Below are 16,313 nucleotides of genomic sequence, written 5' to 3'. Positions count from 1 at the left end.
AATATGCAGCATGTTATAATTTGTTTAGGACTATAACTTTTTTTTCCACTTTACTGTTTCAAATGACTGTGCTATTTTCACTTGTATTGCCAGACATGGTCTGAAAGTAGGAAAAGTCTATTTATTATACCTGAAACAGGAAACGCATTTGGAACTGATGTTATTTATAAGAGTGTAAATATTTGCAAATCTAAAAGAATAACTTTAAATTGTTTAATCTTTGTCCTTGGTTATAAATTTTCATGATGTTATAAAATTAATTCCAATTATGTGTTCACTTGCAAAAAAGTTGGCAAGGAAAATTCTGAAATTATCTGTACTACTTCAGTGTGACGTGATTTTCTGTTATGTAAAACAATTTTCCTATGAACTCATTTCTCCTTGCTAAACTCAGACTCATTACTGCCAAATAAATAATGGCAATACTGTTACTGCAACAGGGATAGCAATATTGTATTGGTCACTGAGGGGGAGACAGAGAACACATCTCATGTATTATTGTGTCCTGACCTCCACAAATGATATTCCAGTTATGATATGCATTAAGGCATTTCATACACATATTCTCTTCTTGTTTTACTCATGGACTATTCTGAGGCTTCATGTTCTATGTGCTAAATCTTGGGGTCATAAAATTCGAATTAATTCCTTAATTGGCTATGGAAACTATTGCTAAGCAAAGACCTTGAGGTTTTTGTTGGTTTGTTTTGGGGTCGTTTGTCTTTTCTTCCCTCCAGTGGCTATGTGTTCCACTATCCAGGGATATCCACTACCCCTCTCTTCTTCAAAAAAACCCCAAAACACAAACAGTCCAGGGTGAGGCAAATTCTTTAAACCTCCAAATAGTAGATGTTGAAAAAAAGAAATTACATAACAAAAACAGGTTTTTATTTGGCTTTATGTTGCTCACATTTCCACCTACTTGAATCTAGGATTAAGTCAAATCCATTCCTGCTATCATCCCACTTACCTCCCTGTAAACACACCAGTGACAAACCGAGTTTTCTGCACTTTGCATCTACTGAAATAAACTCTACTGCAAATATATTTCTGTGTTCTATTGATGCTATCCAGTTGGTGCATAAAGAGAAATAAGATCTGGTCTAGTTAGATAAAATACACAGTTTTGAGGGTTTTTTCCCCCATTTTTTTTGTTCAGTATATATTTTGTTTAATTTCACCTTTATTTATCAGCACAAGCAGAATTAATTAAAAGTAGTTGTTAGATAAAGCATGACTAATTTCATCCTACTTTCAAAAAGTATTTGACCTAGTAATAAATACAAAAAAATTAATCCTACTTCTTAAAATATATCCATGCAAACTCTAAGAAAATGCTTAACAAAATAACCATTAATACTACATTTGCCACACTTAATTTTCCAGCACACACACAAACTTAGCTCCAGAGAGACTCCACTGAATTAATTTACTTACTTTAGGTGTTATATTGTAATGATAATAATGGAATCTATTAAAAAAGGACTACATGATTAGGCTCCATAAAATTGTGGGCAGCAATCCATGACTAAGCTGCAAATTCAAAGGGGGAAGCAAAATTAATTTTTTTTTCATTATTTGTCTATTTTAAACAGATAAGATGTGCAGCACACATACTGATCAATGTATTTAAACATTTTCTTTCTAGTACTGTGGCTTAACTTTTTCTAGCACAAAACACACAGTAGACAGCTTAGCTTAATAAAAAAATCATATTACAGATGAAACTGGAAAGTGACTGAGTATTTGGGTTCATACAGGTACAGTATCAGATGCTGGGAGGATCCAGTTTGGCTCCAGCATGATATGTCATTGAAATTCAACTGGACCAAGAACTGTTCTTGTCCCCTGACTGCTGAATTAAACATTTTCTGATGATTGTTTAAAATAGTTTGTGCTGAAAATTTTAATTATCCCCCCTCCCAAAATATATATAAATGAAATAAATATTTTTTTTCAAGAATCTCAGTATCACACAAAGCAGGAATTCAGCTTTGAGTAATAAACTACTACAGGAATGTAAAGCAATTTGTTTGTATCCACTAAAATAGAATGAATCAAATCCATGACACCAAATTGTAGTAATAAATTACTGAGTTCTGCTAGCGGTGGGAAAAAGCATTATCATATTAGATTTTGCAATTTGGAACTATTATAGGCATCTTGTATTTATTTATTCAGCCATACAGTATGGTATACTAAATAATGTATTGGCTACACACACTCTGTAAAAGGCACGTGTCTGCCTGCATCAATACTATTTCCTTTACCAAGAGCACGGGGTGCTTACTATTACCAAAAATATGAGTGCAGTGTAACTGTGCTACTGGTGCCCCCCAAAATTCTGGCCAGTCACCATAACTATGCAGATAAGCTGTCTACTAATCCACCTGCTGAGTGGCTATGCATGAGAAGCAGACCTGTGACAGCTGTGTCTGCCCTCTGTGCAGTCAAGTGAGCACCACCATAGCTCTGACTGACCCGGGCTTTGTGCAGTCTGCTACTGACTTAAGAGACCAGGTCTATAAATTCATGTTCTCCACGCCACCTGATGACAATAGCTAGTGGCCTCTTCAGACCTGAGATGTGAGTGAGGAGTGCACTTACTGCCTTCAACACCTTCCTGAAGGGAATTCACCTTTCCTCCTTGAAGCTCTCATTGCTTCTACCAGAAAGGCAACAAAAACTCTTTAAAGTGTCTCACTGTGCCTGAACAGCTAATCTCAGCTTCTCTTCAGCCTTCTCTACAAAACCAAAGAGCAGGGAGAGATCAACATCAAGAATAAGGGAGTTTAAAGGGAACTCACTCACTCTTGCTCTCCCTGTGGCTGAGGGAAAAAAAAAACCCACCAAAAAAATCAATCCTGACTTAAACCTAAATTCAAAGCATATGTGAGCCTGAAGACGTAGTCCACATTTATCAAGCATATTGCTAACGTGGGCAGTAGGTGCCATGAGCTGGATATGGAAGGAAAGATGAGTTCAGAGCAGTTTATGGTTAGACTAAACGTTAAGGCAAAATCATCAAACAAAACTGAAATCATTTATGTTCTACAGTAACACAAGACTCTCATGTACACACAAAACCAGAATCAACACAATGTTCATTTTTTAATACAAATTATTAAAAAAAACACCCCAAAACAAATTGCTCAAAACCAGGACACTGCCTCTTTCAGCATCTGTTCAAATCCATGTATAAATCAGCTGCAAGGACTCTGTATGCTAACGAAGCCAAAAAGGCTAAACTAGATCTGGCAAACTCATTAATTAATTAATTAATTATACCACAAATAATCAATCATCCCAGTTCTATATAAAAACAAACAAGAATCACAGTTGAACCAAGAAAAAAAATCCACATACAGTTTATTCATCACTGTCTCTTAATTTGTAATAAAATGAAATACTGGAGTTTTCTGCAGTAGCCTCAGGTTAAAGATTTTTTTCTTTCATCAGGGCAACACTGCACAGAGATCTCTGAGAACTGTGCACAGACCACTGGCAGCATTTATTCTGAATTATGTAGTATTTTAAATATGAAAATAAACTTTAGCATTACACCATTACAGAATAATAATACTGAAGCTTTTAAACAAATAAAATTTCCATTTGTAGGCTTTGTTATATATTAGTTTCTCTATTCTTAGAGGAACTATAACTCCTTGGGAAAATGGACCAGTTAATTTTGGTCCTACAGCAGCTCAAAGGAAACTACAGAAAGTTAAATAGTAAAAAAGTGTTTCTATAGAGGTGCAGAGTGTGCTAGAAAAATTGATTATTGCAAAATTTTCTCCTCATTGGACACAATTTCTTTTTAGTTCCAAAAGAAACTGAAATGAGCACTGAGATGAGCCTTCATCTTTCTCTCAACATGCTTTGCTGTGTGTTGTCATTGAGGGACCAGAAAATTTAGAATAAAGAAACACAAAACAATTAATTTCTCCTAGGTAGAAATGCTGTGATCCTTGAGTAATCTCTACATAAATATTTCTGTCTTCAGAAGGGCTCTACAAGTGTAACACATACAAGTGTTGCTACTGCATTTCAGCATTTTTTCACCTTAAAAAAACCCCTCCAATATGGGCCTGACCAACTGGTGCTCAACATTTAACATCTCGTAGAGGGCAGGCAGCCTGCCCCTGCAGTTCATGCTCAAAATTCCAGTCAGCATAAAGAGCAAAGGATCAGGTCAAGAACTTTAGTATACTCTCAAGGCATTTTGCCTTGATTCTGTCAAAAACATCCTCTGGAAAGTAATTTAACATAACACATTAATTATTTTGCAGCACACTGCACTGATTTTAGAAGTACCTCATGTACTGCCTGCTTTGTAAATGACCAAAGTACTTGAATACAGCAGAACGTCCTTGTACTTAGCTTTTTGTTCATATATAATTCTGCTGTATAACTCTCCCTGCAAAACACAGCATGAAGATTCCCAGTAGGGACACTTATATCACGTTATAGAGATGTAGAAGAACATACAAATAATGGTGGAAGTCAGCCCACACACCTTCACAGTATGATAAAAAACACCACATAGATTAGCAGGTTACCTACAGAAACTCCAACTAACATTTCTACCCAAGGTGAAGTGAATGCTCGTCAACTACCATGCCACTGCAACTCTGTAAAGGACATTACATGGATATTGGAATAGCTCTACAAAGAATGCAATTTTTGAAGTAGTTGCCATGGACCAAAAAACCCCCCGAAAAACCTGAAGACAAAACAAAGGGGAAGATGCAACCATAATTTTTACACAAGTAAGTTTCTAGTATTTCAGGAATTAAAAAGTTGGTTTTTTTTTTCTGAGCTAATAGGACAGTTGGTTTGAATACCATTCAGTTGTCTCTCCTACTGCAGTATCAGTAGCTTGTTTCTTTGGTTTACTTTTGTTGTTGTTGCTAAGAAAAGAAACCTGCATTTATTCTTTTTCCAGGGAAGAGCGAGATCCAAATGAGTGAGAAAAAGGTTTCATCTCCAGTTTATAATTCCACTTGAGTTAATTTTATCGTGTAGATATCCATATCAAAATTTTTAAGAAATCCACCTTTTTCACTAAAATTTACAGTGCTCCCTAAACAGACATTGCATCTGTTCTTCTAGAGTATTTAATTTCATACAATGATATACATATGATACTTTTCAAAGTATCACTAATCTAGTAATCACTAGCCCTACTTTGTTGCTGTTATTAAAGGATAGATGCCATCTAGATATTTGGGATATTTTCCTCAGAAAATAGTTTTAATCATCTTCTCAAATACTACATTTCATGGTTGTCCAGTTCTTCTATGAATGGAATTGCAAAATTACCACTCATTTTTAAACTTAAATTATTTTAACACTGTTTGCAATACTTAATTTATTCAAAATAACAAATTCTCCTAATTCTACCTCTTTCATTCCTTCCTTCATGATTTTTTTTCTCCTTTGATACTACTTTGCCATCCCATTGCCACTAAAAAGCCTCATTGGGATATTCACCAATATTATTTACAAAACTGTAAATAAATTTAGCAATAAGCACTTGTCTGCAAGTAAAGATCTGTTAGAAAGAACACAGAGGTGAATCACAGAACCATAGAACAGTTTGGGTTGCAAGGGACCTTACAGATCATCAATTCCAATCCCCAGCTTGGGAATGCACTGTGCAGTAGATCATGTTCCTCAGATCCTATCCTTATGGTATGCTCTTAGAAAACGGGATCTGCTAACAGAATTTAGTGATGTTGCTAAAAATTTAGTCACACACACACCAAAAAAAAAAAAAAAAAAAAAAAAAAAAAAAAAAAAAAAAAGAAAGAAAGAAAAGCTAAAAAGCTATACCATACAACAGATAGCCAGAAGACACAGCTGGATGAGAACAAAGGATCTCTGAAGTCCTTGTGAAACACTCCCACCAATGCAGTTCCAGCACCACAAAACAAGAAGCTGCATTCCTCTATTAACCATGAAATGAAGGTCACCCTGTGTGAATGGTATGTTGCAGGGTCTCCAAAATTCTTCCTGCTGCAGGATGGAAAGAAGATAGAGATTCTCACATACTTTGGACATTTGAGAGACACCTTGCATCCTCGGAGCATGCTGACTCTCAATGCTTTTGGCTGGACAAAGGCAACTGCATACTGTTTGTTGACCAGCTATAAATGAAAAGATACTCTTGAGACCACTTCCACAAAGCAGGCACCTCGATTTCATGTCCACCCTTCTTTAATTTTTTTCTTCCTTTTTCTTTTTTTATCTCCTGATGACAAGACAAAAGAAACACGCAGAGCAGTAGTGAGATAGTAATTCTCAGTGTTGACTTTCAATGCTGGATGCACACTGCTAAAACTGAAGTTACCATGACAAAGGTAGGTGAGACTGTTAATCATTTTCTCTTATTGTTATTGACCTCCAGTTACATATATAATCCTGTTCCACCTGCAAAACTAAACAGACACATGGGAAGAAAGTGTGTACAAGCACAGAATTAGCAACTGAAGTCGCACTCAGGAAGCTGGCTGAAAAAAAACCATTCCCTTCATTTGAAAAAGTAATTCAGCTACCCTCCTATCAGCACATTCCTTGAAATACCTCCAGAGAGGATGTACACCCAGAACAATTAATAGGCTTTCAAGCACAACTGATGTGCAAAGTTTTTGGGGGTCCTCACCTGCTTATCTCCCTTTTCTACAACAGAAAAAAAAAATAAAAATAAAGAAATCCTTGCCTTGATCCATCAGAGTCAAGATGCTGAAAGCTGTTAGATATTGCAAGTCAACTCAAGCTACTGCAACCTACATTCAAAATTAACCCACAAAGCTTAAAAAAGCATCTTCTAGGCATAAGACATCATCTGTAACTACTGAGATGTTTGGATACACATGCCTTTGTCATCTGAACCATGGCAACTGAGGTACAAAGCCTGGATCTAGGCATCTAGAAGTGTACATTTTCTTCACACAGATACAGGTTCAATTTTCAAATTCCTAGTTTCCTTAGCATAAGAAATCAGAACACGAAGAACCTTCTTAGTTAAAGGTGATGTTAAAGGTGAACTGGAATGAGTGACATTCATTGAAATGCCACCAATACAGGGACAGGGCATCAGGCAGCAAGAGATCAGAAATTGCTCATAGACAAAGGCTAAAGAAAATGCTACACAGGCAGCTATTTAAAAATGGCTTTCATTTAGCCAGAAGACACTGGAGAGATGCATAAAGTCAAATTTACTTGGAAAGCCAGATTATGAATGTACTAGCTGCTATCATTATGGTTTCTTGAGCAGATTTTCAAATGGCACAGGCAATTCTTTAAAAAACACAGAGATACAGAAAATTAGAAATACACTGTGTGATTTCAAAGCACTGCAAAGTGTTTCTACAGACAATCTGCCAACTAGACAAGTTAAGAAGGCCAAAGTCAGCATCAGCATCTGTCTTCCAATTAGAGAGCCACAAATGACATATTGCTCAGTGACAAATGATGACTGCTGTCTTATATTAAGATGGTTGCTTTAGCAGATGTTTTCAAATTATCCCAAGACATGTCACAGGGAAAGGCAAAAGAGCTGGAAATATGCCCAGGGAGACCTGGTACACCAGCAACCTAAGGGAGTCATTTAAAAAGCCATTTGGTATCTTCTCATGAAATCGAAGCTACAAAAACTGAGTACAGAAATGGAGAATGGAAATAGAAAATACATTACATTCCTCAGTGAAAAATTTAAGTATCTGACTACAGGATCATCCAGAATAAAATGTGTTCATCTTAACTTTGAAAGAGACACAGTCTAGGTAGACAGTTCTTCAAAGAAGAAAAAGGGAAAAAACTCCTGTGATTCCCCAGGAAGAGTTGTTCCATATTGCTGCTTTGTAATGACGGAGTTAGGGCAAAAGAAAGGCTTTCTATGCTGAACATCTCTAAACAGTAATCCCAGTATCACATCTCACATACTGACTGAAAAAAATAAAATTCAGCCCTGTTCCCAGGTGAGAAGAAGTAGACTGCTTTTACTGTATGAAACACCTAAAACTCAAAAGAACAGCACAAAATAATAGAGAGAAAGGAGATAATACACTTTCATGTAATGAGGACTAATGAATAAGGTTCTGTCAGATATTACACAGAGTTAGAGACAAGACAGGTCTTCAAAACAAAAATCTAATGGGGAAAACAAGCTATTTCCCAAAACCCCCACAGTAAAATCATATAGGCATAGAAGCGCTTAAATACAATGCAAGCAGAAGTGAGGATTAGGGCAGGGAGAGACCCAGAAGCTGTCCTCATCCAGCGTAACATCGTTCTCACTCTAGAAGCATGAGACAACAGTAAAAGCACACCCCAGGAGGCAAAATAACCACAGAGAGGAAGGTGCCAATGAATGCTGCTACAAGTTAAGGAATGAGTAGGCGTCTGGTCTTGACCTATGGTGAGGGAGAAAATCCTCTCTCTCTCTCAATCTCTCTCTCGTTACCATGGAGATCCACTTTTCAGGTTCCTTTGGATGAGCTTTATGCACAAGTACAAAATTTGGCATAAGAGAAGAACAAGTATTAATTACGTGCCCATGACAAAAATAGCTTTCTTAAATCTTGAGATAAAATACAACAGAGGCAGTAAAAATTAAGTTTGGTTACAGAGATTAAGGGCTGAATAAACTATCTCACTTTAAAGTACCTTAAAATCTCATCTACTTAAAACGGCAATGCCAGTCTCAGAGCATTGCATCTGTCTCTTACAATTTGGGTGAAAATTTTAATTACTGAATGATATGAGATCAGGGTGAAAATGACAATGAAAAAATCGCATGGATTCTTCCTCCTGCATTACTCTTTCTTGGTGTGGGATTACCTTCATTTATTACACTATCTCATGAATTATTTACGCAGTTCTTTTTGTATTTCCAGGTGGAAACATCACTAGGCAGAGCTGCACTTAGATGCAGTACCTTTACAGAAAGAACGTTGCAATGCTTAACACAAACAGATTACATTGATATGCTTCCAAGAGTTAATCCCATAAGAGAGAGACCGAATGAGCCTTGAATTAAACTGTATAGAATTCTGGTGAAGTAAAGGAAAACTTTAAATCAGAAGGATATATATACACACATATACAATGAAACACTACTACACCCTTTAAAGTACTTATTAAGCTCTCTAATAAATAGCATATTTTACTCCCATATGTTTAATTATTTAACTAATTACCTAATTTAAACATGCAATTTAATTACCTAATTTATATAGTTATCTGACATATGCAATATCAGACAGACAAGTAAGGTGTAACAGAAGATAACAAGGAACTGTGCTGCTTCCATTAACTATTCCTAGTTTTCACGTAATCACTACTATCAGCAGCGATTTGATCTTCAAATATATATCCTATTTATCCTTCAGTATGCACCCTTTAGACTTACGGATCTCTTGGATTAGTGAACAATGTCTTTTAAGGGAGGGGAAATACCTTAAACATCTACACTGGACCCACAGTGGAGTGGAAATCAGTGTTGCCTTTTTAAAGGTGCATTAACACTGAAATACAATCCAATACAACAAGCTGAGCATACACCATACCTTCAAGCACACCTACCTTCCACTTTTAAGTGGGCTATAAGTTAAACTACTTTCCTTTTTTTTTTTAATAACCAACTTCGTATGCTGTCCTCTACAGTTCGCGTGGATTTTGCTTCTCTTACTATTCTATTTTTTTTTTTTTGGCTTTCTGTCTTTAACAGCATATTTAGGTACCAGTGACAGGTATAGAAAGCAACATGAATGAGATGCGATTAACCAAAAAATCGATAATGTGTGAAACCAAAGTACTAAAATATTATTCCTTTTCTCCGAGATCAAGCTATCAGCTTCCTTCAGAAACAAGCACGGTGTTTCCTTGCCGGCATCCTGAGCCGGGTTTAGTAACAAGCAACAAGAAAAGGGGGGGGAAAAAAGCTGTAATTACATAACGGACCTTGCTAAATGCCTCGCTTCCCGGAGGAAGAGGAACGGGGAGACAGCAGCAGCCGGGGCCAGCCCGCTCCGGCACCCGCAGGGCGGGGAGCGGCGGTGCCGGTCCCGCTGCCCGGGGAGCGATGGGCACGGGCACGGCAGAGGGAGGCCTGCCCTTCCCGGGAGGCGCTTTAATCTCTCTCCGCCCCGGGGGCTGCCCAGGCGATCCCAGGAGCTCCTCGCCGCTAAATGCCCACACCTGAGCCACGCTGGAGCCGGAACCGGGGCCGGCCGACGGAGGGGGTGCCCCTACCAGGGCAGTGCTGCCCGGCCTGACCGTCTCCCTCTCTCCCCGCGGCGGGGATCTCCGCTGCCCGAGCGGCCCGGGAGGGCAGGCTCCGCAACACCGCCTCCCTCCTGTCCCCTGCCGGCTTCAAGCGCGCTCCCAGGCACCGCGCCGCTGGGGATGGAAGTCTGGATCGGGGTCCGTGCGAGTCTGGCGGGGCTCTCGGTTCCACGGGATCCCCGCACCACGCGGGCTTCGCTGAGAGGGGAGGAAAACATCCACCCCACTGTCCTTGCCCTGCCAGCGAGAGACACGGGACAAACTCGGGCCCGAGCAAGTGCCGGCAACTATTCACGGGACCCGGTGGGGCCGATGCCCCCGCACCACTGCCCCACAGGCTCCCCGGGGAAGGAGGCGCTACCCCGGGCTAAGGAGGATGGCAGTCCACGGCGGCTGGCAGAAACCCCGCGGATGGGGGGATAGAGCCCCGCAACGCAAGACCAGCTAGGAATTACTCATTTGAATGATGCAGCAAACGGGGAGGGGGGACACGACGCGGGGACGACGACGAGTCCTCCCGTTGCTACTCTCCAGCCCCGATTAATAAATAATGCCCAGGTTCCCTGCCAGGGGAAGCGCTCTCGTCTTCCGCGCAGACAGCAATTAATAGCCAGCCTCCTCCCGCGAAACCCTGGCTAAGCGCTCCCGCACGCTCGCACCCGCGGTGCCAAGTGCGAGCAGCACAATAGCGGGGAACCTCTCCACCTCGCAGCCCGGGGGAAGAAGAGAGACGAGGGGGGGCTGGGGAAGCCAAACCTCTCGCGGCACAAGCCGATCCCCCGAGCCGCAGAGAGCCGGGGAGCGGCGGCCGCGGCAGCCGCCGGCGCGGCGGGAGGGCAGGCAAGGCAGGCAGGCTGCCCGGCGAGCCGAGGGCGTAGATCGCAGCACGCCGCGAACACCATCACCCCTCCGTACCGTCAGCAAACAGCACGCCCGCATTTACCTTTTCCTGCCCGCCGTCCGTCAGTCAGGCGTTTGAGGGAGAGAAGGAGGAAGGGAAGGAAGGGAGAAGAAAGAGACGGGGAAATACAGAGAACGAGAGGCGGCTGCTAATCCCCGTGCAGAAAGACTTCCAGCAGCAGCAGAAGCAGCAGCAGCATGCCTGTGTGCGTGCCCGGAGTGAAGCACAGCCCTCCTGGCGATGCACCGGTGCTGGCACCCAAGTGCTGTCATGTGCGTGTCTCGGTGTGTGTACCCATCGCAAAAAAAAAAAAAAAAAAAAAAAAAAAAAAAAAAAAAAAAAAAAAAAGATAGACGGGGGGAGACTCGTCAGTCACACGCCCGGCTGTGCACTGCTGGGGGGGACGAGGAGGAGGAGCCCAGAGCTCCCCAGCCCAACCACCGGAGGAGCAGCTCTCTTACTACGGCGGCAGCCGGGCTGCCCCTCCGCGCCAGCCCCGCACGCCCGGCCGCCCTTCCCGCCCGCTCCCAAGGACATGCCTTCGGGAAAGACCCTCAAGGCCTCCGTCCCACGGGACTCCGTTGCACCCCGGGCTACCCGAGCCCCGCAGGAAGCGGCTGAAAAACCCCCCACATATTTCTGCCCCAAAAATGTCTCCCGGAGGCATCCCTTGGACAGCGGGGATGCTCCATGTGGGACTGGGATGCGGCGCCCTCCCAGGGGTCCCAGCCGAGCCGGGGAGGGCGGGGGGCGTGGGAGCGGGTCCCGCGGCGTTTCCCCGGGGGTGCTGCTGGAGGCGGGGGCGCGGCAGGGGGACCCCACAAAGCACGCGGGTCCCCGCTGTCCCTGCGCGGGACACCGCTGCGGGGCGGGGATGCAGGTGCGGACTGCGGGCTGGGCGTCTGTGAGAGCTGCAGGTGTGACTATAAATGTTTGTGGTAGCGAGCAGAGAAAGTGAAAAGGCGGTGAAAGGCTGCGCTCATCCGGGCCACGGTGCGGGCACACTGATCCTCGCCTGTCCAGTCAGGGACATTTAAATTTCAGCCACGGTGTAGGACTTACTAAAAGGTGTTTGAACAGTGGTTCAAGTCACTTATTTGCTAAATATCAAATACTATATAAATCTTTTGGCTGTATAGCGGCACATATGCATATAAATGAGATTTTGACATACAATTTACAGAATAGCTAGAACAGAGTACGAGCTAACAGAATGCTCATATTATTCCTATTGTCCTAAATTTACTAGTGAGTCATACCAGCAAGTTTCAAGATGTGATTTCTTTAAGCCTCAAGCCAGGAAAAGTTAGTGAGAAGTGTACTTGATATTTTACTTTTTATACAAAAAAGTAATACATATGGACTAAAAAATAATATTAGTCATAGAAAAAGGTTTGTTATATGATAAGCATGAAAAAAAAATATTGGCAGGGATATCAGGTATGCTGTTTATACTAAATTTTTGTTTGTTTGTAATGGACAAGGTAGACCTAATATCTCAGGGGTAAAAATAGGAGGAAAGGATGAAATTTCATTTACATTTTTAAGTGCAAGTGTAGGTCGTATCTACAGGCTGCATAAGATAGGAAATTCTGATGTGTTGATAATTATGTTAATTAACAAGCAATCAACCAATTGAGTGGGGAAAAAATTGGCCAGTCTATTTAAAAACAGTTCTTGGGGTTGTTTTTTTAGTTGTAGGTGTAATAGGTGGTGTACAGGGGAAATCACTGAAGACTATTTATCTTGTTAAGATTTAGCTGTTGACAATAAAATATTCTGAGACTTTCCAGAAGTCCTGCAATAAAATAAAAAAGACACGATTTGTTACTAAATTTTACAAATCAAGTCAGCATGACGTTGTTAAACCAAATTGCACCCTAAAGCCACATAATTAGTTTGTTTTTATAAAATAAAGGTACATATACTCTGTTAGTTTCTAAACTGAAACAGATACCGAATCTGAGGTAACTCAGGTAAATAAGTGAAAGAGTAGTGGGTTCACTGTTTTGCTTCAGTGTTTGTAAACACAGCACTATCCTATGCTCTTATCTCTTAACAAGAATTTTTTATCTTGTCATCATAAACTATATTTTCAAGTTAGGTTCAAATCTGTCATAATGTGTTGTTTAAAATGTGATGGTGTGTGAGGATCTAATTAGCAGAGTTTATGTAATGTTTGCTGCGTAATTACGTGAAGATTTAGCCCGCCTTCCATAGGTCTGTGAAGTTAAAAAACAGTTAGTCATGTTACGTCTGATAGTTTATAAAAATTTATACCAAACTGGTCGATTATATTAGTTAGCAGAACTAGGTAGTCATGAAAAGAGATAACACATTTTTAGCGTTCATCCAAACTTCCTGAAAATTAAGTAGACCAAATTTCCTTTGAAGAGTGAAGAGTAAGAAGGAAAGAGCATAAATTTTGTTTATGCATACAATTATCTGATCTCAAAGTAAGTACCAGCACGAAGATTTTTGTTCCTTTCTTTTTTTACTTCCACTCCCCTAATGTGAATGTAAAATATTTAGTGAATTTTCTGGATCCTTCTTACTTGCCTGACTTCAATCTAGCTGGGCCAAGAGAGTAGGAGAGGGAAGCCTTGTTATAAAGTCTCTCCCGATAGTTCTAGAGGCGTCTCCATCCTGGAGAAATAAGAACTTCAAGCTATTTTACACAATGATGTAGATGGTCCTTGTGAGCCACTAATTATTTTGATTTTAGGCATATCGCTTTTCTGTACTAATAGCCCCAGTAGTCCCAGGCATCTCAGAAGATGTGCAGTTCGGGGGAGAGATTTCCGAGAGGGGAACAAAGATTCTTTTCCTGGCTCTGTGAGATATGGCACACACGAATAAAACTGAGAAGAGGCCGTGAAACAGAGGGTTTCAGGAAGGACAGTAAATGAATGGAGGTGAACAAGAAACAAGAAAGTAAAACCAGGAAAAAAACAACAAAAAAAGTTCCAAAATAGTTTTCAGATTAGAAAAGTAGCAGTCAGAAAGGAAACGTTTTAAATGGCCTGGAGAAGTGAGATAGATCAGTATGAATGTCTTCAACCATCTGCAGTTTGTCAAATGACCCCAAATGTAAAAGCCCTTATACTTACACTTTGATCTCTTTCGTTGGAGGAAGTTCTATTTGCATTGATGGTGAAAGAAGTCATCCTGACTGGCATTGCTGCATAATTAAACTGTACTCACGCTTAAATGAACTCCTTCCATAAGCTGGTATTTACCACGCTTTTCAGCCTGAAAATGCGGTGAGTTTTTGTGTATCGCTGCCCTCTACTGGAGAGAAGCCCAGAACCTCTCCCTCAGGTCTCGGTGTGAAGCCGTGGAGCCACGGCAGCTGCTGGTGGTCCTCGTTTCTCGATGAGTCACCTTTCTACAACTGAGGTGTAAAGGGTTGAAGACCTGGGTTGCCAGCAGCCATAAAAATATTTCCTTTTCAAAGAATTCAAAGAACTGATCATGTGATTTTATGTCTGCAGTTTGTTGAGACGGAAAAAAATTATGACTAAGCAATGGTTGTGACCTTTAGGATGTGTATTCTCCTTTAACTTCTGTGAAAGAGGCATATAAATTCATCACAGTGATGCTGAAAATTTTGATCAGTGATGCTTTGATAAGTATTTGCCCATAGCTTTGTAGACAACCTCATCATTTTTCATGTCTAAATAATTTGGTTCACTCTCCGTTGCATTACAATGTGATTGCCCTCCATCCCTTCTCCTGTCTGACCTTTCATGCCTCTATACTTGCCTTTTGGCATCTATATCACTACTGCCAGAGTACCACATTTTTATTATATTTTATTTTCATTTTCTTGCCAGGCTGGGTATTAGCAGAACAACTGAAACATGGAGAGCACAGCAGTGATATTCTCTCAGTTCCTCAGTGTTTCATTTCCTCCACCTACTCTCACAACAACCCATACACATCCAGAGCAGTTTCTGCGGGAATGCACTGAGTTTTCCAGCTGTCTGGGCACATGCATTGCCAAGGCACTCTGAGAACTGTGAAGGATGAGGCCTGGTCAGAGCACACAGGAAAGAAAGTTTCACTATTAAACTCAAAATATGTCTTCTGTGCAGAAGATGCTACCAGCTTCTGTGTTCATTTTTAGCTTTGCCACATGTGGGTCAAGTTTAAAAAGATGAAGATCAGATGTATGCTCTTCTCATTCCCTTGTGGCATCAGTTATTGCTTCAAGGCAAGAAGGACTTCTGACCATGGCTGTGAGGGTAGAATCAGAATAATTTTTTGCCTGGAGAAAACCTCTGAGATCATTGAGTTCAGCCTCTGACTGATCACCACCTTGTCAACTAGACCGTGACATTAGATCCCATATCCAATTGCTTCTTAAGCAGCTCCAGGGATGGTGACTCCACCACTTCCCTGAGCAGTTTTTTCTGATCTTGAACTACCCTTTCTGTAAAGAAATTCCTTCTGATGTCAAACCTGAATTTCTCTTGGCACAGCTTGTGGCCACATCTCATCCTGTCATGGGTAGAAGAGGCTGACCCCCAGCTGGCCATGCCCTCCTTCCAGGCACGTGTGAGGTCACACCTGAGCCTCCTTGTCTCCAGGCTAAGCATCCCCAGCTCCCTCAGCCACTTCTTATAGGACTTGTGCTCCAGATCCATCACCAGCTTTGCTGCCTGTAGCTGTGGAAAGGGGTTTTAACCCTTTAAGTGCAGCGGAAATAAGATGCACAGCTACATGGTCATCTTTCATGATAAAAAGAGACAAGTTTATTCAGAAACACACTTGGTTTTATAGCATGACTCGAAATTCCAAGAGTAGAGAAGAGGTGATTGGTTCAGAGAGAAGGCACCCCATTCCCAGGGCCTGGTCACGTACCACAACAGGTGTTTTATCTTTGTTATTAATTCCTTTTCATTTTGACCAAATTATCACCCTGGGAGAAATTCTTCCTAGCCTTGAGCTGGACCAGCTTATCGGCTGGGAAAGAGCTGAAAAGCTCCAGCCTGGAATATTTTTCAGGCTGTAATTTTCCTACTTTCTCAATATGTGCTGGCCTTCTCTAGACTCCTTCCAGCACCCTAATGTTTTTAGATTTTGTACAATATGGGCAAAATAACAGTTTTGGTGGCTT

The 16,313-nt window shown here is 41.2% G+C and overlaps 1 protein-coding gene across 4 annotated transcripts in view; it reads right to left on the bottom strand.

Moving 5' to 3' along the window:
- Positions 1-11,494, bottom strand: part of DLGAP1 (DLG associated protein 1) — a 395,903-nt gene extending 384,409 nt beyond the window's left edge. For all 4 annotated transcript variants that reach the window (XM_088173596.1, XM_088173605.1, XM_088173604.1 and 1 more), the window contains exon 1: positions 11,234-11,494. The gene's annotated coding sequence lies outside the window, so the exon portion shown is untranslated. The remainder of the gene's footprint in view (positions 1-11,233) is intronic.
- Between the last annotated feature and the right edge of the window lie 4,819 nt (positions 11,495-16,313).

The sequence above is a fragment of the Sturnus vulgaris genome, chromosome 1 (genome assembly GCF_052056855.1).
Source record: "Sturnus vulgaris isolate bStuVul1 chromosome 1, bStuVul1.hap1, whole genome shotgun sequence".
NCBI lineage: Eukaryota > Metazoa > Chordata > Aves > Passeriformes > Sturnidae > Sturnus > Sturnus vulgaris.
This window is presented reverse-complemented; position numbering and strand designations above follow the sequence as displayed.